The sequence below is a fragment of the Biomphalaria glabrata genome, chromosome 6, assembly GCF_947242115.1.
Source record: "Biomphalaria glabrata chromosome 6, xgBioGlab47.1, whole genome shotgun sequence".
Lineage (NCBI taxonomy): Eukaryota > Metazoa > Mollusca > Gastropoda > Planorbidae > Biomphalaria > Biomphalaria glabrata.
In genome coordinates, this window is record NC_074716.1 from 34,051,428 (window position 1) to 34,073,085 (window position 21,658).

Consider the following 21,658-nt stretch of genomic DNA (forward strand, 5'->3'; position numbering starts at 1 on the left):
CCTGGATCCGCCAGTGACTCCAATATGGGGGACGGGTTGTTAAGTAAGCAAGTATACGTAGGCTAAGTCTAAAACTCTAATGACTTAATCTAGGACCTAAATGGCCCCAAGCTAAACAAATCTTCTATTTATACATTTACAATAGATTCTCACAGAACATAGAATCTTCTCTCTCCAGATTTCTCATTTTCTAGAAACAGACGTCAGCGACATTGACTTCAAAATCTAATTATTAATTAACACGTGAACAATGTGTGATTTTTTCGTTGATTTGAAATTACTAGAATAAGGTCACAGCTAACTAAAGTATCTTTCCATGGAACTATATGGGGATAGCTAAAAGAGAGATCTTCGATATATCGTAACGACCGAGATTGCCGACAGAACTATGGTAGACTACTGAACTCAGGGGAAATAACCAGAATATATTTAAATAAATGCTACTTAGATACGAATTTTTAAAATTTTAAAATTCCTTCATCTTTACTCTGAATGGTTTATTGGGCAATTAAATTAAATTTTCCCATTTATGTGTGTTAAGATTTAAATATTCATTTTAGAAAAACATTACTAGGATGTCTAAATTATAAAATTAACAACAGATAGGCCAATTCTACAAATGAATGTATAAACACTCCAAATGTGATGCAGATTCAAAAGTATATGCGTATGTTATAGAAATTGGTACCACGTAGAATGTACTGCATACATTTGTAAATTAAGTTATTTTATAATTGCAATGTAGGTTGTGCAACAAGGGTCTTCGTGCAACATACGTGCATCCTCGAGCTGGTGAATAAGTGCGATGTAAGTAGTTGAATGTGCAAATCCAGATGTGCAGCACAGGTGCATCCTAGCATTGATGTCCTCCTGCTCTCGGGGCTTACGGCCTACCGATGCTCTTGCGAGAAATGTCTAGTGTAGTCATATTCGTCAGGAATCCACTACTTGCTCGTGTAGTGGAGACCACCTCAATAGGACCTAGACGGACCGACACGCTAACGATGGCGGTGTACAAAAGTGGCTTAAAATTTACATGCGTGAACATTAATAACCCTCCGAGGACGGAACCCTCTGCTCGACATAGAAGGACACGCCTACGACAAAACCCTATTGGCGGGAGATTTCAACGCCAAGTCACAAGCTTGGGGTTGTTAAGCGAACGATCCCTCCGGGACTGTGCGACGGGTCTAACATGATTCTACTTCAGGACTGCGATTCCCCTACAACATTCGTACACACGGGTCACGGAGGGGAGTCTGTGACAAGTCAAAAACTCGCTGTCAGAGTCACTCTAAATTATCACAGCATTAATTATAATTTTTCATTATTTATTTATTTTATTTTAATTATTTCCCCATCCTACCCCTAAATTATTCACCCGCCACACCTTTTCCGCTCCAGGCTAGACTTAGTTGACCACATTGGAGATAGCTAAAGCGCGTCCTTTCATTTATCTGCCCTTGATCGGGGAAAGGTAAACACACAATCTCTTTTGTCTTGCCCGCCGGATGTCTGAAGGACGGTCGCGGTTCACACCACCTTGGTTTGAATGCAAGCTAACCCCCCCCCCTTCTCTCGCGTGATATTCCAAGGTGCGGCTCCCACCTCGAGTCAAAACCACCCACGTGTAAGATAAATCTTAGCCTAGGGCATTTCCTGTGTCCGCCCGCACTTTCCAGGCTTATATAAAGTAAACCAACTCAAATCAGACTCTCTTTCATTCTCATTCGAGCTGAGCTATCGAGTCTGGACTATATCATTTATTCTCACTCCTAGAGGAATACCTGGTGGTAAGCCGAACTTAATCACAAGTTCCATCTTAATTACTCTGTGTATATTTCCATTGGATTTTATCATGTGTATTTTGCTTAGTTCATTTATATTTAATTAGTGCATTGTGTATTTCTCACTGGCGTAAGTAGAAAACGTAAACATGTCCTATGTATTTATTTATGGATTGCATTAATCTATTAATGATACGTTGCTCAATTGATCGTTGATGCAACCATGTATATATTTGTACATCTTATTTTATTTTCCTTATCTCGGCTGACAACCGTGATAATTTTACTAGCGCACTAATACTGCGTCTAGAAAAGAGTTATGAATTATCTCCCCTTTACTAATTTTACTCTAATGAGAGTTGCGCCGCTTGAACGGACACCCTCTCCATTCAAGCGCGCTCCATTGTTCTCGACCCACGGTCAGATGTAAACAATCGTCTGGGTCGCTGACCACCGCCCATTCCCCCCCCCCTTCTCTTTCTCTATCCACCTGTGTTGTTTATTTGAGATTATTATTTCCCCTTCTATGTACATTTTATATTATTACTTTCCCTTTTATGTACATTTTCATATTGCTACTATCAGCCATCTATTATTCCAAATCCCATTTGTCATCATCTCCCCTTTTGTGCTCAAAAGCAATTTTACCAATCTGACGAATGCACCTCAGTCGAGGGCATCGATAAGTTGCATGAGAGACATGTCCTAACTTGTCTTTATTTATCCGCAGCCTCCCTCAGGTGTCTGCCTATTGCCTATTTACCTGCCTATTTAGTTGATATCAAGAATCACCTACTATCTTTGTGCTTAGTGCTATTCAGCACTGCACTAGCTCACTGACCTGCCTATTTATTTGCTATTTGCTGTTCAGTGTCTACTCGACGCCACTCAACTACTGCCTATGTGTTTAGTGCTATTCAGCACTGCACTTGCCTACTGAGATCTACTCAACTCTACTACTCGGCGCTATCGGCATTGCCCGCCTATTCGACAGCCCACCTGTCAAGCTATTAGGTGCGACGTCCCTATAGATTCAGATCTGTGTGAGACGTCATAGCTACGCCAACCCTCTGCAACTCACTGGACATATCCTGTCAACTACGCGGCCCACGGCAGATCAGCTCTGCCCGCAGTAACCTTGTGCCCACGGTAGCCGGCCACCCGCCCTACTGTGCCCACTACAGATATTAGATTTTGGGGATTGAGACTCCACAAGAACTATATCACCGGCGTCCCTCTATCCGCTAGAGCGCCACCTCCAGCTGCAGAACCTCAAGCCAGGACACAGCCAGCTGCGACATCAACAGGACAACCAGCTAAGTCAGAGGACAAAGTGACATACTCTCTTATTAAATGCACGAGTGATGATCAAAATACCTTACTAATTAGAGATAGATGCAAACCCTTCCCCTTTTTATTCTTATATGTATATTTATGTAAATAAATATTCTTCATTTTTAACTTTTGTATCTATCTTTCATTGCTTTGTCTCATTGCGTGTCTGCTCCCGATTCATATGCTGATAGGTTGGTGTGTGATAGCTTTAAAAATAATCATCCCCTAGACATAAAACGCGCCAAACACACATCACATTTCCCCACCTGTCACAGAGTCAAAACCCGATCTGTGTCTTGTGTCTGCGGACATCGTTGCGCAAAGTAGAGTGGATGTGCTCGAGGATGTCGGAAGCGATCACCTGCCATTGCTGGTCTCTATTGATCTCAGAAAAACAGAAAATAGCATCTCAAAAACGAAAGTGGCTATACGAGAAAGCAAATTGGCGCGGCTTCCAGAGTGTATCGGATACGCTCTTAGAAAAAGTTGATATAAACTTTGAGCAATTCGACCTCTTTGTGAAAGCTATCTTGACGCCCGCTCGAAAAGTTATTCCACGGACCAATGGCAAACGCAGGTACAGCTCATTCTGGTCAACAGCATTAGCACGTCTCACCAGACAGAGAAAAACTGCACGCTAAGCACAAAACAGCAGAAACGAGAAGAGAGTACACCAGACCCATTACGCTAGTAAAAGAGACCGTGGCAGAAGAATCGTTGACCAAGTGGGCCAACGTCTGCGCGAGCCCAGATCTAGCGGACGGGCGCAAGACGAGGAGGCTACTTGATAATCTGACCGGAGTGGTCGCCAAAGTTCGCGGCACGTCTACAGACAGAAAACGGCCCCATAATAATTGACGGCAACAGGGCAGAAACAATGAACACATTTTTCGCTGGTATCCCTAAAGCAAGCAAGAAAACACCCATTTCGATGGTATCCCTAAAGCAAGCAAGAAAACACCCATTTCGATGGTATCCCTAAAGCAAGCAAGAAAACACCCATTTCGCTGGTATCCCTAAAGCAAGCAAGAAAACACCCATTTCGATGGTATCCCTAAAGCAAGCAAGAAAACACCCATTTCGCTGGTATCCCTAAAGCAAGCAAGAAAACACCCATTTCGCTGGTATCCCTAAAGCAAGCAAGAAAACACCCATTTCGCTGGTATCCCTAAAGCAAGCAAGAAAACACCCATTTCGCTGGTATCCCTAAAGCAAGCAAGAAAACACCCATTTCGCTGGTATCCCTAAAGCAAGCAAGAAAACACCCATTTCGATGGTATCCCTAAAGCAAGCAAGAAAACACCCATTTCGCTGGTATCCCTAAAGCAAGCAAGAAAACACCCATTTCGCTGGTATCCCTAAAGCAAGCAAGAAAACACCCATTTCGCTGGTATCCCTAAAGCAAGCAAGAAAACACCCATTTCGATGGTATCCCTAAAGCAAGCAAGAAAACACCCATTTCGCTGGTATCCCTAAAGCAAGCAAGAAAACACCCATTTCGCTGGTATCCCTAAAGCAAGCAAGAAAACACCCATTTCGCTGGTATCCCTAAAGCAAGCAAGAAAACACCCATTTCGCTGGTATCCCTAAAGCAAGCAAGAAAACACCCATTTCGATGGTATCCCTAAAGCAAGCAAGAAAACACCCATTTCGCTGGTATCCCTAAAGCAAGCAAGAAAACACCCATTTCGATGGCATCCCTAAAGCAAGCAAGAAAACACCCATTTCGCTGGTATCCCTAAAGCAAGCAAGAAAACACCCATTTCGATGGTATCCCTAAAGCAAGCAAGAAAACACCCATTTCGCTGGTATCCCTAAAGCAAGCAAGAAAACACCCATTTCGCTGGTATCCCTAAAGCAAGCAAGAAAACACCCATTTCGATGGTATCCCTAAAGCAAGCAAGAAAACACCCATTTCGCTGGTATCCCTAAAGCAAGCAAGAAAACACCCATTTCGCTGGTATCCCTAAAGCAAGCAAGAAAACACCCATTTCGCTGGTATCCCTAAAGCAAGCAAGAAAACACCCATTTCGATGGTATCCCTAAAGCAAGCAAGAAAACACCCATTTCGATGGTATCCCTAAAGCAAGCAAGAAAACACCCATTTCGCTGGTATCCCTAAAGCAAGCAAGAAAACACCCATTTCGATGGCATCCCTAAAGCAAGCAAGAAAACACCCATTTCGATGGTATCCCTAAAGCAAGCAAGAAAACACCCATTTCGATGGTATCCCTAAAGCAAGCAAGAAAACACCCATTTCGATGGTTCTAGACGGTATCAGGATAGCAAAAGAAAAACGCACTTTTTTTCAGCGAGGCCGAGACCAATACTTTTACTACGGCTTTTACCTTGATGGAGTTGGCCAAAGCAGATTACATAAAGCCCCTGGACCGGACAAAGTGAGTAACCAGATGATTATAAACCTGTGGCCAAAGGGGCAAAGAAAATTATGCGACTTGTTCAATAGGACCTGGACACAAGGGGAATTCCCAAAGGCCTGGAGAGTGGCCACAATAGTCCCGTTACTAAAGAAAGGAAAGGCGGCCGACCGACCTGACAGCTATAGACCAGTATCCCTAACAGCGTGTGTTGGGAAAATAGCTGAAAGAGTGATAAACAGATGGCTCGTGCGGTACTTGGAGGAAAGCAAACTCATCGCACCTGAACAGGGCGGGTTCAAGCAACATAAAAGTGCATTGATCAAGTGATCTTGTTTAAGCAGTCAGTAGCTGACGGTTTCCAGTTTCCAGAGAGGTACGGTAATACGCAAGGGCGAATCGACAGTATTTTTAGATTTTAAACAAATCTACGACATAGTTTGGAGACTTGGATTATTGCTAAAATGGATGAACCTCGGAGTATGCTCAAACATGTATCAGTCCAGACACGCTATGGATCTGGTAAATCTCGCAAAAGAACACTTGAGCAAGGTTTACCGCAGGGCTCATCATTATCATGTACGCTTTTCTAAGTCTACATAAAAGATCTAACAGAACGATTGAAATATCGATCTCTGCTCGCTGACGACCTACTAATCTGGCAGATCGGCGGAAATCCAACGTGACCTCGTCACGATTTCATGCTCATAACCAAATCTCAATCAAGAGGTCACGGGTACGAATCCCAAGCAGAGTAATGTTTCATGGCTTTCACAATATAAAAATAATATAAATACATCTCAAATCTCAGTCAACAAATTAAAAAATTATATGATATGTGTGTGTGTGTGTGTGTGAAAACTTTTAGCTCAAATTTTCTTGTCGTAGGCTAATTAGTCACCAGTTCAATTTCGGATGGGGGGGGGGAGGGTTTGACCCAAATTTCCCCTCTTGATTAAGCCCGTGATGCGCATCCATCAGCCTATCTTTAGAGACAGAAGAAGCCATTTTATGGATGACAACTTTGTCATGGTTTAGTGTCCACTTGTAGCACGCTCGTAATATATCAATGCAGTTTCGGATCTACGGCAATGGGTCACCCATGGTCTTACCACCACAAACTCAAAAACATACAAAATATACACTTTTTGTACTAAAATTGCATATTAATTGTTTTTTAAATTTAAGTAGGAAAATTATATAAAGTTTATTTCTTCTAAAATATAGGCCTAGCTTTCTATTAGATTATAGATATCAGTATGATTATTAATAAGTCTTAAAAGTGTAGGGGACTCCGCATCCGGTCTTGGGTGAACACAACAGTAGTAGTAAAAATACTAAATATTCTGCAGCGCCTGATGATTATAAATGCCTTAACTGCTTAGCCTCTGTCCATTGATGTGTATTAAGAATTAGTCTCTTTTGCATACTGAAAGTATTTTTATCTCTTGAAATGTAAAATGCAACAGACAGAAATAAATGACTAACTAACACTCTTTCCCATGAAATTATATTAGGCATGGTCTAGGCCTATAGATCTATATCAGCTATTATAGGTCTAGGTCCGGGGTCGGCAACCTGCATCTCAACCACGTGCTTTAACTGTGACGTATAGTTTGTTGTTTCAAGTAAACGAGTTGTAAGCGAATGATCTTCTCAAAGTTAGAAGCGATCTACAAGTAATGCTATCCTGGCAAGCTTTGCGTATACCACTAGAAATGGCACAAAAAGGCAAACCATTTACCAATGATGAGTATGTCAAAGACTGTTTCCTACGTGCATATGAAGAACTGTTTCGTGATTTCAAAAACAAACCAGAAATCTGGAAAAACTAAAATCAAAGACTTGCCACTATCCGCTGAAACAGTACAAGACAGAATAGCTAAAATGTCTTCAAATGTAAAATATTTGCTGGTGGAAGATATTTAACTTTCTTCTGTCTTATCACTTGCTAATTGCTATAGATTAGTCTTGCGACATAAAGACACGGCACAAGTTGCCCAATTTGTCAGGTATGTGTCTTCCCTAGGATGCAAAATAAACCAAGAAATTTTTACGTTTCACTGAATAATGCACCAAGAAGCGCTTTGTGCCCAAAGCACGATTCCGACCGAAATAAATGAAGTCATGAATTTGGTAATCAAGATTATTAACAGCTTCTTGTCAAAAGCACTCTACCACTTAAACGAAATGGAAACTCAGTATTCCGACCTATGATTTTCCAAAGGTAAGGTGATGAAACGTTTTGCTTTGTGCTTGAATGAAATAAATACATTTCTAAATGCAAAAGACATTTATCACATCGAATTATAGAAGGACGAATAGTTGCAAAAATTTTACTTTATGATTCATATAACAGAGAAATGAAATGAGCTGAATCTAAAACTGCAAGGAAAGGAAAACCCATCCTATGTTTTGGTAGAAGAATTGGTTTGTTTTGAAGAAAAAATAATTCTTTTTGCAGAAAATTTACAGTGCGTTAAGTTACTTCATTTTCAATGTGTAAAGCAGTATCGCGATAAAATCAGTGCAACTTTTGACACTAACTACTTCAGCATTGTTATAAAAAAAATCAAAGATGAATTTCTTGACAGATTTGAGCAATTCAAAACCAACAAAACTATTCTAGCATTCCTAGTAGCCTACATCATGTCAACACAAATAGTAACGAAATCCATACTACACCATCTGGAATTGATACAGGATCTCTAGAAATGCGATTGATCGATTTATAAAGTAAAGCTTTGTGGAGTGGAAAATTTCCAGAATTGAAAAGCAAGTTGTAAGAGATGGAGGTCCAGAAATGCATGTACGTAACGCAACAAAAGTGGACAGCCTTAAAAGGAATGCCGCGAGTTGATTCGGCGCATGGAATAATCTTCCAGATTGCTACAGTGAGGTGAAGAAGTTGGCATTTGGAGTGCTGACTATCTTTGGATCGACATATTCGTGCGAGCAAGCGTTCTCTTGCATGAATATAATTAAAGGTAGAGAAAGAAGCCAACTAACAAATGAAAATTTAGAGTCGTGTTTGAAACTAAAAACATCAAGTTACCGTATGAGCCAAATGTATCCTAACTTTCTAAAACCATGCAAAGGAAACGCTCCCATTGAATTTGTTTGCTCAATTGTTTGTTATTGAAGTACAAGTTAGTGTAAGTAAATGTTTGATTGCTTTATTTGTTATCGAAATAAAAAATAATTATCTAATAATGTCATATGTATATTATCTAATTTGTTATGAAAAACATTACTTATATAGAAATTCCTTCTTTTTTATTTAAAAAATTTCATTGTGTGAGAACTATTTATAGTTGGCAAGAAAAAACGTGGCTCTTTAAAAACTTCGAAATTTTGTAAATTGTAATTTTTGGCTCTTCCGACTCGAAAGGTTGCCGACCCCTGGTCTAGGTGAAGTGTAGTGCGCCACTTTTTGCGCATTTTCCCATTGGGCCACCCCTTCTATACTATAGACTCTAAATCTAGATGTTTGCAAGAGCTCTCTAATAGGAAAATCTACATAAAGTTTGGAAGGATAAACACTTAAAGTTGCTGTCAACTTATAAATGATAAAGCTCCACAAATTCACCTGGACGTTAGGCCTTTTTAAGAGAAATATAAATATATATATATATATAAATATATTGTTACGAATCTCACTATCCAGGCTCTCTGCAAACTGCACCATACACCACCAACTTAAAGAACTTGACAACTCAGGGCTCCAAAGTAACGTAACACTTTAATAGTTGAAGAAATAACAGCCAATACTGTACAATTGGCAGCACGTAACACAAGACCGTACAAATACCTCTTCGATAACACCGTTCCGCCGTATCAACTCTTGCACTGGCCTCTCCGTCTCGTTCCGGGCTTTCACTGGGTTCAACAGTTCAGGACTGACTTTACACACTAGGCTCGTTGTGTCGGACTCGATCACAGACCAAGATCAAGACGCCGTTCGTCTCAACTGTACTTGATAGTACTCCGCACTGAACCGTCGTAATGCTCCGTACAGAACCACACCGCTGAACTGTGCTGTAGTCGACCGGACTGTAGTGAACCGGGCTCTGAACCCCTGCCGTGAACCTTGCTGTATTGAGCCCCTTTTCTCGACTGTCTTGACTGCGACACCTCCTCTCTTATATAGGGTCCCTACTGGCCTTCTCGAACCGGACAGAACGCCCATCGACGTTTCTAGGTGGTCAGATGACTATAACTCTCGTGACGCTCCTGAGCTCTGTTCACGTCGGCGATCCTTCCCGAACTGTCCTGTTGACGCTCGACTCGGCTGACAGTCGTAACTCGTCACGCTTGACCGCTCGTCTAGCGCTGGCCTGGGGGCGATTTGCGTCGGCTGACTACACACACACCACTACCCCTCTCAGTGCCACCACCAGGTTTATAACACTGCCCCCTCCTTAGATCTGTCCGTCCCGGACAGAATCAACATCATGACATTGGCTGTAAAGTTTCATCGCTGCAGGCGGGGGGCGATCAGTGGCAGTTGGCTTGCCTCTTGAGCTTGATGGAGCCATCCATGTTGCAGTCAGCAATGGTCGCTTCCTTCTCTTCCTCCAGTTGGCCTTAACCTGGTTGCTTCGCCGTCGTGCTTTCATCGTCATCCACGTTGAGTTTAGAAAACGTTTTCTTCTTTTCCTCCAGTTAGCCTTCATCTGGTTGTATCGACCTCGTGATCGCATGGTCATCCATATTGCACTCAGCAAAAGTCGCCTTCTTCTTCTTCTCCGCCAGTTGGTCTTCATGTGGCTGCAGTTATTTCTTGGTAGGATCACCATGCACTTTGGACTACGCAAACGCCGCCTTCTTCTTTTCCTCCAGTTGATCGTCCTCTTGTTGCAGTGACGTTGTGGTTGCATCGCTCTCTTGTCGGTCGGTACTGAGGACAGCCACTTGACACATGGAGAGGTATAGGATGTAAGGGCAGGGATTACCAAGATTGTTGACCAAAGAGGTGGCTTCATAGGGCTTTGCGAAGAAGGACTGGGATGGGCTTCAAATTCACAGGACAGGGAATTGTGGGACAGGTCATCATCGTCAGCCTTGTCTGGAGGGCATGCTTGTGGGGCAGGTTGGTAACACTCCTCGTGCAAAGGTCCCTCGTCTTCGGCTTCAGGCTCCATTCGGCTTTCTTCACCACCATCAGGGCCTCTCTCTCTCGTCTCAGTATCGGGCCAATCGCCTGTTGGTTTCAGACCCGGTCGATGACTTTCATCGTGCGAATGTCCATCAACTTCAACGTCAAGCTTCCTTGGATTCTCTTCACCACCATCAGGACTTTCATCTTCAGTCTTGGTAGCTGGACCAACGTCTGTTAGGTCCGGACCTGGCTGGTATCTCTCGACTTGCATATGTCTCTCAACGGCTTCGTCAGGTTTCAATGGGTCCTCATGATCACCACCAAGGCTCCTCTCTCTGGTATTAGCATCTGAACGAACGTCTGAGTTTATGATTCTCTCCTCCACAGCAGGTATGCGTTGGTTCATGTCGGCTATCTTGGTATTCATGGCATCTATCTTGTAATTGGTGTTTTCCAGCCCCGAGTTCATAGCTGCTATCTGTTCCCGCATGATACTGGTGATCTGTTGCTGCATGATACTGGTGATCTGTTCCAGCAAGTTAGGTTCGACTTCAAAAAGATATGTGTCCGGATCTTCTTTTTCTTCCAACATGTCTTCTCGGAGGCGTGCTTGTAAAGTTTCCTTGTTACCATATACCTTCAGCCTTCGTCCACGGAGTTCTTCCTTCAGTTCTCTAAATTCAAGTTCGTACAGCAGTTTCAGACGAGCCATAGTAGATCCGGTCCAATCCGATTCCGATCCGATCCCACTTCTGACACCAGTTGTTACGAATCTCACTATCCAGGCTCTCTGCAAACTGCACCATACACCACCAACTTAAAGAACTTGACAACTCAGGGCTCCAAAGTAACGTAACACTTTAATAGTTGAAGAAATAACAGCCAATACTGTACAATTGGCAGCACGTAACACAAGACCGTACAAATACCTCTTCGATAACACCGTTCCGCCGTATCAACTCTTGCACTGGCCTCTCCGTCTCGTTCCGGGCTTTCACTGGGTTCAACAGTTCAGGACTGACTTTACACACTAGGCTCGTTGTGTCGGACTCGATCACAGACCAAGATCAAGACGCCGTTCGTCTCAACTGTACTTGATAGTACTCCGCACTGAACCGTCGTAATGCTCCGTACAGAACCACACCGCTGAACTGTGCTGTAGTCGACCGGACTGTAGTGAACCGGGCTCTGAACCCCTGCCGTGAACCTTGCTGTATTGAGCCCCTTTTCTCGACTGTCTTGACTGCGACACCTCCTCTCTTATATAGGGTCCCTACTGGCCTTCTCGAACCGGACAGAACGCCCATCGACGTTTCTAGGTGGTCAGATGACTATAACTCTCGTGACGCTCCTGAGCTCTGTTCACGTCGGCGATCCTTCCCGAACTGTCCTGTTGACGCTCGACTCGGCTGACAGTCGTAACTCGTCACGCTTGACCGCTCGTCTAGCGCTGGCCTGGGGGCGATTTGCGTCGGCTGACTACACACACACCACTACCCCTCTCAGTGCCACCACCAGGTTTATAACAATATATATATATATATATATATATATATATATATATATATATATATATATATATACGGCGTACCTGCAAGTTTTTTTTTAAATCACTGTATTGGCCTATCTATCTATCTATCTATCTATCTATCTATCTATCTATCTATCTATCTATCTATCTATCTATCTATCTATCTATCTATCTATCTATCTATCTATCTATCTATCTATCTATCTATCTATCTATCTATCTATCATCTGTCTATCTATCTATCTATCTATTCATTCTATTCATTCTATCTATCTATCTATCTATCTATCTATCTATCTATCTATCTATCTATCTATCTATCTATCTATCTATCTATCTATCTATCTATCTATCTATCTATCTATCTATCTATCTATCTATCTATCTATTCATTCTATCTATTCATTCTATCTAATGAATTATATAGATCTTGGCATTTTCTAAAACTATTCAGATCATTAAACTTTGAATTACAATCAGAGGCTTAACGAGTGACATTCTTTATAAGGTACTTTTTGTGAACTCTTTCTGTTTCATGAAAGATGGTTATATTTACTAGCCAAATATGACTCGCGTCCCGATCAAGTGCATTATGGATTCTATATATGTCAAACATAGCGAGATGTTCCCTAAAAGTTTTTAAGAAATGAGGAACAAAGCTCTTTTCGCGAATTCTCTGTGAAATTCAATCTATGGAAATTTTTGAACATGAATTTTTAAATGAAAATGTGAAATTCAATCGATGGAAATTTTTGAACATGAATTTTTAAATGAAAAAATATATAAATTACACTTATACAAATGGACTATCATTAATACCAATATTAATTCTAACATTAGAAGTTACGCGACTATTTACAATTATAAATAACACACAAAATAAGTGGTTGCTAATCTTGCTATATTGCATTGTATCCGAGAGAGAGTCAGAGATTTGTAACTTTTTTGCATTGCAGTATTTTGCCTACTGCGTGTAACCTGTGTACAGAACATTACCTAGGTTCATAAAGCGTACGAAAATGAAATGGGGGAGGCATATTGTCTTAAATATGCCTAAATATAGTGAATATAAATACTTAATTAAATATAGCCTAGCTGTTAAAATTCTACTTTGGCGCATTTCGGTTATCGCCTTTTTTTTTTCTGAAAAGTACACGTATCTATCGGGATTAACGAGAGATCATGGTATCATCATTGTCACCCAATCATTCTTTTTATTGACTTGCTGTGAGTGTGACAGTTCGCGTAACCCTTCACTATTCCCGATCAGCAACGTACTGACTTAATTAGTATAAGGCAAGAGTTGCCTTGATGATCATATAAATATACTAAGTTGGCAGATTAGTGTTTATGTTTTGATTGTCGATTGAAACATAAATAACCACACCGGCCAATCTAGAGTCTAGTCCATAAAATAGAATCATAGATCTATATATATCTACATAATCTAGAGTCTACTCTAGATTTAATCTATATAGATCTATCTATGTAAATCTAGATCTACAAATTTACTAAATAGCAACATTGAGTCCAACGACATCTTATTGAACTTATTCTAACTCTTAAATAAATTCTATAAAAAATAATAATTCATCGAGCATCTAGATCTATGTAGATCTAAAGTCTAAATCATAATCATATGTAGTGCCTAGTGAGTGGTGTTAACAGAAAGTGTGAGCCAGATTAAGTTTAAAAAAAAAAGAGATTTGGTTTCACTAGACAAGAGATCCAGAGTCTATAGCTCGCGTAGTCTAGAATAGATCTCTATATATCTATCTAGATTTAGATTATTCTAGAACTAGATCACAGACTATCTGAGATCTAGTTTAGATCTAGGAATCTAGATTAGTTACAGTTCACATGACACTTTCACGTGCTCAAACTGAAACTCAAGCAAGGATGGATCATGAAATTATGGATCGATAGTGAGCGCAAGGGAGAGAAAATGCTAAAGAGAGAATCTCACTCGACTGATCGATACAGTTCAGGGCTTCGTTATTTCTTTCTGCCGGACAGCATAACATTATGTAGATTTCTTAGAGGATGTGAACTACAATGGACGTTATTGTGTTAGCTTGAAAATTCAATTTAACATTTAAGGTGGATAGTAGATCTAGATCTTACATTGAATTGAGATTGCATAATTAGCATTAAACTTAGACCTTATTTGTTATCTTGTAGTCACTTTCTTAGCATAAATGTTGACTCAATTTTATTGTTGATTTAGTAGATTTTAGTCCGGATTCTATAACCAGAGCAAGCATACATAAATAATGTTATAATCTAGATCTATAGAAATGCCCATAGGCTGCACAGACTTTTGATAGTACATAATCTATGTTCATGAATCCATAAATAACAATCAAGATTTTTTAAAGCTAAAGAGGTGAGTTTTGAGTAGAATGAGTCTCAACTTTAAAATGAATTACATGTATACTTGTTATAGAGTATAGGCCTATTCACTTATAGATCTTGATTTAGATCCATTTATAAATAGTTTACTATATCTAGCCATTCTAGGTACACAGTTCCATTCTTCTTTGGGTTTCCAGTCAATAATGATCATAGATAGATTATACAAAAAAAGGACAAAATATGAAGGTATCATCTAGATCTAAGTAGTTCAAGTTCATCCCTAAAAAAAATAAAATTATATTGACCTTATTAAATAGATCTATTTTTTCACTTAATTAATTTTAGGCTTGAAATTTTAAATTGTTAATTATCAATAAGTTAAAATTGCGCTTGAGGATCCAAAAATTGTTTCATGAAAGATGGTTTATTTACTAGCCAGATATGACCTACTGCCTGTGGGCTCAAGTTTTTATATCATTGATCTATAGTGCATTTGATTTAGATCTATATGTCTAACATTGATGTTCCCTTAACACTTTTTAATCTTCACATGAAAATGAAAGAACAATATGAAAATGGAGTGTACCCTTTTAACTGACATTTTCATAGCTATCATAAAATACAGTAAAACGGGTTTACCCGATTGGTTAAAAAGTTTCATTCTTGAATCATATAAATTTAGGCCTTTTAAATATTATTTTAAGGGCCTTCTTGTTGTGGGAGAGACATTTAACATATACTACTGTCTCTGCCTTGATCTAAGGAACATATTTGCAAAGTTTTATCAAGATGTTTTGGATTTATATTTGGGACATACATACATACATATATACTCCTTACAATTTGCTTTCTTAATAAGATTATTTTAATATTGAAATTTATTTAGCCAGGTTAGATAACTAAATTTTAAGCCTTATATTGACAAGTGAATTGAAGGTTTAGATATTATGGCAAAATAAACTTATTATGATAGCATCAATAAAACACATTAGAGATGTTTTCGATTTGATTAAACAATTATGCTTGAGTATCTCTTATTTTCTGTTGCATTTTTTTTTTTATATTGTAGAAGGTGTTCTTGAAACAATAAATAATGAAAAAATAACAAGGATACTGATCCTTTGACACATAAATAAAATGTATTGTTCAACATAAGATAAAATATATAAAGCAGGACATTTGGTAGGCATATAAATTTTATATTATCCATGCTTCGTGCAGAATAAAACACATATATATCCAAATACATAATCAGTAATATTTATCTCCAGTATTAGTACCTATTGAATATTTTGACTCCTGTACATAAAAATCTGGCTACAAATGTATAGCATTAATTTAATTCCATTTCTTTAACAGTGTACAATTTTCAAGGCTCATTTATTTTCTGATTAGAAGTTGGGGAAGTGGGAAAATGCAGCTAAGTTACCTCACTCCAATAAGATGAATTAGTTAATGTCAGCGCTGATATACATAGAATACTCTCAAGCATTCATGTGCATATCTATTTATGCATATTATATGGAAACTTCTTTTGAATCATTTATTTTTATGTATTCCTACTTAGGCGGTTGTTATGGAAATTTATTAATTTTCATTCCCTGGCACAGCCAGTTTTAAGCTTCATGAAAAGGAAACAAAATTCATTGTAGTCCCTTTAAATTTTCTGATGATGTGGCAGGTCTGCACCAGTAGTGCCCTTTGACAGGTAATAAGGATCCTCTTAAGAATGCTTAGGGCTTGATGTGTCTTCGTGGTCAGTTGTCATTTTATTTGTTTCCCAACTTCAGTTTTCCTTTTCTAATAATAATTATTATTATTAAATTAATATTTATAAAGAAAAGTTTCAAACTACACATTTATTTTGCTGAAACTGTAGTTTTATCAATAAAAAATTCATTTGTATAAATATTTATATATATATTTTTAAAGTTAAAACAGTCAATAATTTATTAGTTTGTTATTTTATTTAATGTAGGCCTATTGTTTTTTTATAAATTTATATGCAAGTTGATTTTTGTTTTAAATCTTCACTCATTTGAATATACATTTTATCACATTTTCTTTAAAGGCATAATTGATACACTAGCATGGGCTAATTTATCTAATTTAGTAATATTTGTATTAAATAATCTTTAGTTTTTCTTTCCTATTTTAACTTGGTCATATTTCTGACTTGTATTCACATAACTTATGATAAAATAATACCCACAGATTTCAAAATTATCCACTAGCGAAAGTAAAAAAAACCCAAATAAAAACCATCATTTTGTAATTCCAAGATGTGTACAAAAAAAAAAAAAAAAAAAAGGCATGGCTAAGATTCACAGAACTCTTACTTCTGGTAACAAAAGAACACGAAAGAACACACTGCTAAAAAAATGAGATTCTCAAACTTTGTTTGTAAGAAATGTTTGTATCATTTGACTAATAAAAACCATTGAATTATTTTTGTGGAGTAGCAGTAACTCCAATTATTACTATTAATTTAATATTATTGGGCTAAATCTTTAGTCTTGATAAGTGTTAACTTCTATGCTTTAAGCATCTGATCATTGCCTTGTATTTGCTGCCTTTATTTAAATTGCTTTAAGTTTCATTTTTATTAAGCTAATTTTAAAGCTATAACACAAAAATCTTCTAAAGCTTTTTTTTTAATTTGATATTTTTTTAATATAATTTTAAAATTTTTTTTTTTCGCTATGGTGCGGAAAAAATAAATATTTTAAAGCAAGAAGAAACTACAGTTTCAGTGTATGCCTGTTAATAAACTTTATAGATTTTAAAGAAGGAAAAAGTGAAATTCTCAGGTGCAACATTTGTTGATAAATGTAGCCCTGGTTTTGTAATTTTACAAATTTAATGAAATGACCTGGGATGAAGTGACTTACTTACTTACTTAGACTTAGGTCCTCCCGCTCCGTTCGGCGCATTGGGCGGCAAGCTGTCTCCATAAAGATCTGTCACTGGCAATGTCTGAAGCCTCCTCCCTTCTGGTGTCCACTGTTCTGAGGTCCTCCATGAAGGTGTGTCGCCAAGTAATACGAGGACGTCCCTATTTGCGCTTTCCTCGTTTTGGCTTCCATGTTATCGCAACTCTTGGCGTGCGTAATTCATTTTGAAGTGGAACATGTCCCGCAAACCTCATGCGCCGCTCAGTCACAACCTCACTAAGTGTTCGACTCCCAGTTCGGCATAGGATTTCCTTGTTTGAGACCCGATCTGTGTAACTGACTCACAAAATCCGTCTCAGCCATCTCTGTTGAGCCACATTTAGTCTTTTCTCAATTTTGACAGATGACTTCCATGTCTCACATGCATATGTAGCAGTTGGAATGACGATTGTGTTGAGAAGGTGTATTTTTGTCTCGAGTCCAATGGCTTGGCTAGTCCAAATAGGCTGCAGCCTTTGGAAAATGCTCCCTGCCTTTCCTATTTGGTAAGCATCTCCATCATTTGTTATGATGCTGCCAAGGTACGTGAACTTGTCCAGCTCTTCAAGCTTTGACTCGCCAAGTCTGACGGGGACACCCTTTGCCTTATATCCCACTCGCATAATTTTAGTCTTATCCAGGTTTATGCGGTGGCCAATTTTGGGTGCCTCTCTGTCTAGACTCTCCGTCATTTCTTGAATGCATTTATTTGTTGCCCCGAGTAGTGCAACATCATCAGCAAAGTCCAAGTCCGTCAATCGGAGTTGTTCATGCCATGGAATACCAAAGGCAGTCTGGTTCATAGCTCTCCTCATTATGTAGTCGATGGCTAGTGGGAAAAGGAAGGGAGATAAGATGCACCCCTGTCTGACACCTGTCTCGATTGTAAAAAACTCTGTTGTGACTAAAGATGAATTATTAATTGACTGGGGATGAAGTAACTAAAGATTGAAATGACTGGGGATGAAGTGACTAAAGATTGAAATGACCGGGGATGAAGTGACTAAAGATTGAAATGACCGGGGATGAAGTGACTAAAGATTGAAATGACCGGGGATGAAGTGACTAAAGATTGAAATGACCGGGGATGAAGTGACTAAAGATTGAAATGACCGGGGATGAAGTGACTAAAGATTGAAATGACCGGGGATGAAGTGACTAAAGATTGAAATGACCGGGGATGAAGTGACTAAAGATTGAAATGACCGGGGATGAAGTAACTAAAGATTGAAATGACCGGGGATGAAGTGACTAAAGATTGAAATGACCGGGGATGAAGTGACTAAAGATTGAAATGACCGGGAATGAAGTGACTAAAGATTGAAATGACCGGGGATGAAGTGACTAAAGATTGAAATGACCGGGGATGAAGTGACTAAAGATTGAAATGACCGGGGATGAAGTGACTAAAGATTGAAATGACCGGGGATGAAGTAACTAAAGATTGAAATGACTGGGGATGAAGTGACTAAAGATTGAAATGACCGGGGATGAAGTGACTAAAGATTGAAATGACCGGGGATGAAGTGACTAAAGATGAATTATTAATTGACTGGGGATGAAGTGACTAAAGATTAAAATGACCGGGGATAAAGGGATTAAAGATGAAATGACCGGGAATGACGTGACTAAAAGATGAAATGACCTGGGATAAAGTGACTAAAGATGGAGTGACCAAAGTTGAAATGACTGGTCACCGTTATATTAATGATTGACCTTCGTATACTTCGAAATAAACGGCCAGTGGGGGCTGTGTTCAGTCTAGGTAGGAGATCTCACACTAGTACGTGTCTACGTGTGCTTATGTGTGTGTGTGTGTGTAGGCCTATTTAACATGCACCTAACCTCCCTTGTTTTGTAAACAACACTACGCACTTTTATTTTTAGCATAGCTTATCTACAGTTGTATCATGATAATTTTTATTTGCTTATATCCGATAACAACATGGTAATGTGTCGCTTTAGTCAAGTAGGAGAGAAGGTTTTGTTTTTAAATATCAGAAAGATGCCGAACTGTAGCAAAACACTGTCCGTATAGATCTAGATGAACATGAGATGAAGAAATAGGTAAGCTTATTGGGTATGTTATTGTTTCCGTCAAAACTGAAAACAACACCAAATGAAACGATTTAAGAAGTAGACTGTCTAGTATATACATTTATATATAGATATGGATCTAGGAGTTAGGCCTACTTTCTATTCATCTCCTATAAGCTGCCTGGCCGGGTGGTATGTGATCTGGACTGTCATTCGATGGTTCCTGGTTCGGACTCTGCTAGCCGCCATCACCCTTCATCCTGCGGGAGGCTTAGTCTAAGATGTAATAATCTTGAAATCTGAAGGGACATCCTAAACATGTTAAACAAAACAGATCTATATGCCAAAATGTTGTTACATTTAGATCAAGATGTAGTGACTAACTGTGCAACAGATTTCGTCTTCAGAGGTTGGCCATTTGATTTGAAGTCCCTATTACTACTAGTAGACACGAAGAGGTAAATAAACCTGTTGCGAAATTATCAGAATTTTAAAACAATAGATCTAGTCTACTAGGGTTAGGGTTATCTGTTACTGTTAAAAAGGGGATTAGAAAAAAAAATTAGCACACCTTTTTCAAGGTGTGGGCCAAATGTTATGCCAGGGATTAGAAAAAAATTAGCACACCTTTTTCAAGGTGTGGGCCGAATGTTATGCCAATACTGGTACCCATTTAGACCTCCGCCCTGCTCTCCAGTATGACTAGAGATAAACCTTTCCTTGACCAAATCATTTCATAACTTTTTATACCTCTTTTAACGTAACAGATTTTAATTTTGTGTTAAGACATTTTCTATTTCTAAGCATCATTTTCAATCCATTCATGTCTGTTCAAACAAAAGAGTTGAAAGTGCTGGCAGGTGACCTCGAAGTCTGTAAAAGTCTGATTGCTTACAGGGCGAGTCGAGTGTATACGACTGGACTGACCGGTGGGATGTTTACGACTGGACGAGTAGAATGTCTACGATGAAGCCCTGAATGAACAAACTTAATGGGAAGAGCCGTCCCCATCTCTACATAGAACAAAACATATACATCTGAGACATCTTGATTGGCCTATACTGCCTTGCAGGATTTAAGAACAGAATAATCACTGCTTAGGCCACGTTAACAGGCTGACATCCACAATAGTGATGTTACTCAAAACAGTATTAGAATGGAGCCCTAAAAACATAAGACCCTGATCAAATGAAATACACTATTTTACAATATCTTTTACTGTGACATATTTAAACCAACTTATTAAAAGATGTAATGAAAGACATCTATATTGAAATCTCATGGAAATTTTGGGCCAAAAACTAGCTGACAAACAGTTGTAGGCTTACGTGAAAAAGAGAACTGGAGATGCTACTAATAACTTTACTACTAAAGGAAGAGCAAGCAAATCTTTGTTATAGATGAAACCTATTTTCAAGCATCATAAAGCCATAATGAACACTATAGATAAACATTTCCATAAGGAGAAAGAACAAGCTCAGTCTACAAAAAAACAACAACAACAACAACAAAAAAAACAATAACTGACTGACATTTTGTGATAAGAAAATGTGGATAAATAATGTAATAAATCAGTCAGAAGAAGAAGAAAAGGAGAAGCAACTTAGAAAATGTCAGTGTAGGATGCAACTTAAAACCCACATTAACGTGATTTATTTTTGGTTAGACTGCGTTACAAGTAGCCATGTCATGTGATAGTTGAAAATTCAAATGAGAAATTTCACCTTCAAAAGGTTGGGTTCAAAATGGAAAACATCAGCCCAAGAAAGCTCATTGATTTTTTTAGCCTTTTTCAAGCTAAGCGATTTAAAATGAGGTCTTTAAGAGCAAAATAAATAAAAGCTGATCCGACTGTCAAGCAAAACTTTGGGAAAAATAATGCGTAAACCAACTATAATAAATGCCATTCTCAGCCAATACCGTACATAAATTACGGCCAGTGCAATGCTGAATGAGACAGCAATACACAAGTTGGAAAAGGCAAAAAGTGGTACTTGAGGAGAATGCATCACATTTTATAGCCTACTGTCCGAAGATTCGATGGTGAGACTTGACCTAAGATGTCCCCATTCGAGAAAACTAATTAACTAGGTCAATTGAGAACTGTCTGATCTGGAAACTCTTGCGCAGTACATCACATGAATAGGATCCACTATTTGACTCCTTCAATGTTTTAGTTCATTATACTTACAGGACAAGAT

The 21,658-nt window shown here is 38.8% G+C and overlaps 2 protein-coding genes across 13 annotated transcripts in view; one reads left to right on the forward strand and one right to left on the reverse strand.

The window, feature by feature from the left end:
• The window catches only part of LOC106066807 (stomatin-like protein 1), a 29,179-nt gene extending 15,178 nt beyond the window's left edge, over positions 1-14,001 (reverse strand). Inside the window, exon 1 of the mRNA XM_056031764.1 lies at positions 13,986-14,001. The gene's annotated coding sequence lies outside the window, so the exon portion shown is untranslated. The remainder of the gene's footprint in view (positions 1-13,985) is intronic.
• LOC106066811 (intermembrane lipid transfer protein VPS13A-like) overlaps positions 13,505-21,658 on the forward strand; it is a 91,140-nt gene continuing 82,986 nt past the window's right edge. For 6 of the 12 annotated variants that reach the window (XM_056031748.1, XM_056031745.1, XM_056031749.1 and 3 more), the window contains exon 1: positions 13,505-14,518. The gene's annotated coding sequence lies outside the window, so the exon portion shown is untranslated. Of the gene's footprint in view, positions 14,519-16,097; positions 16,196-17,604; positions 19,488-19,821; positions 19,916-21,658 lie in introns of those variants that run through there. The other 6 variants (XM_056031738.1, XM_056031743.1, XM_056031741.1 and 3 more) reach the window with 5 other exon arrangements.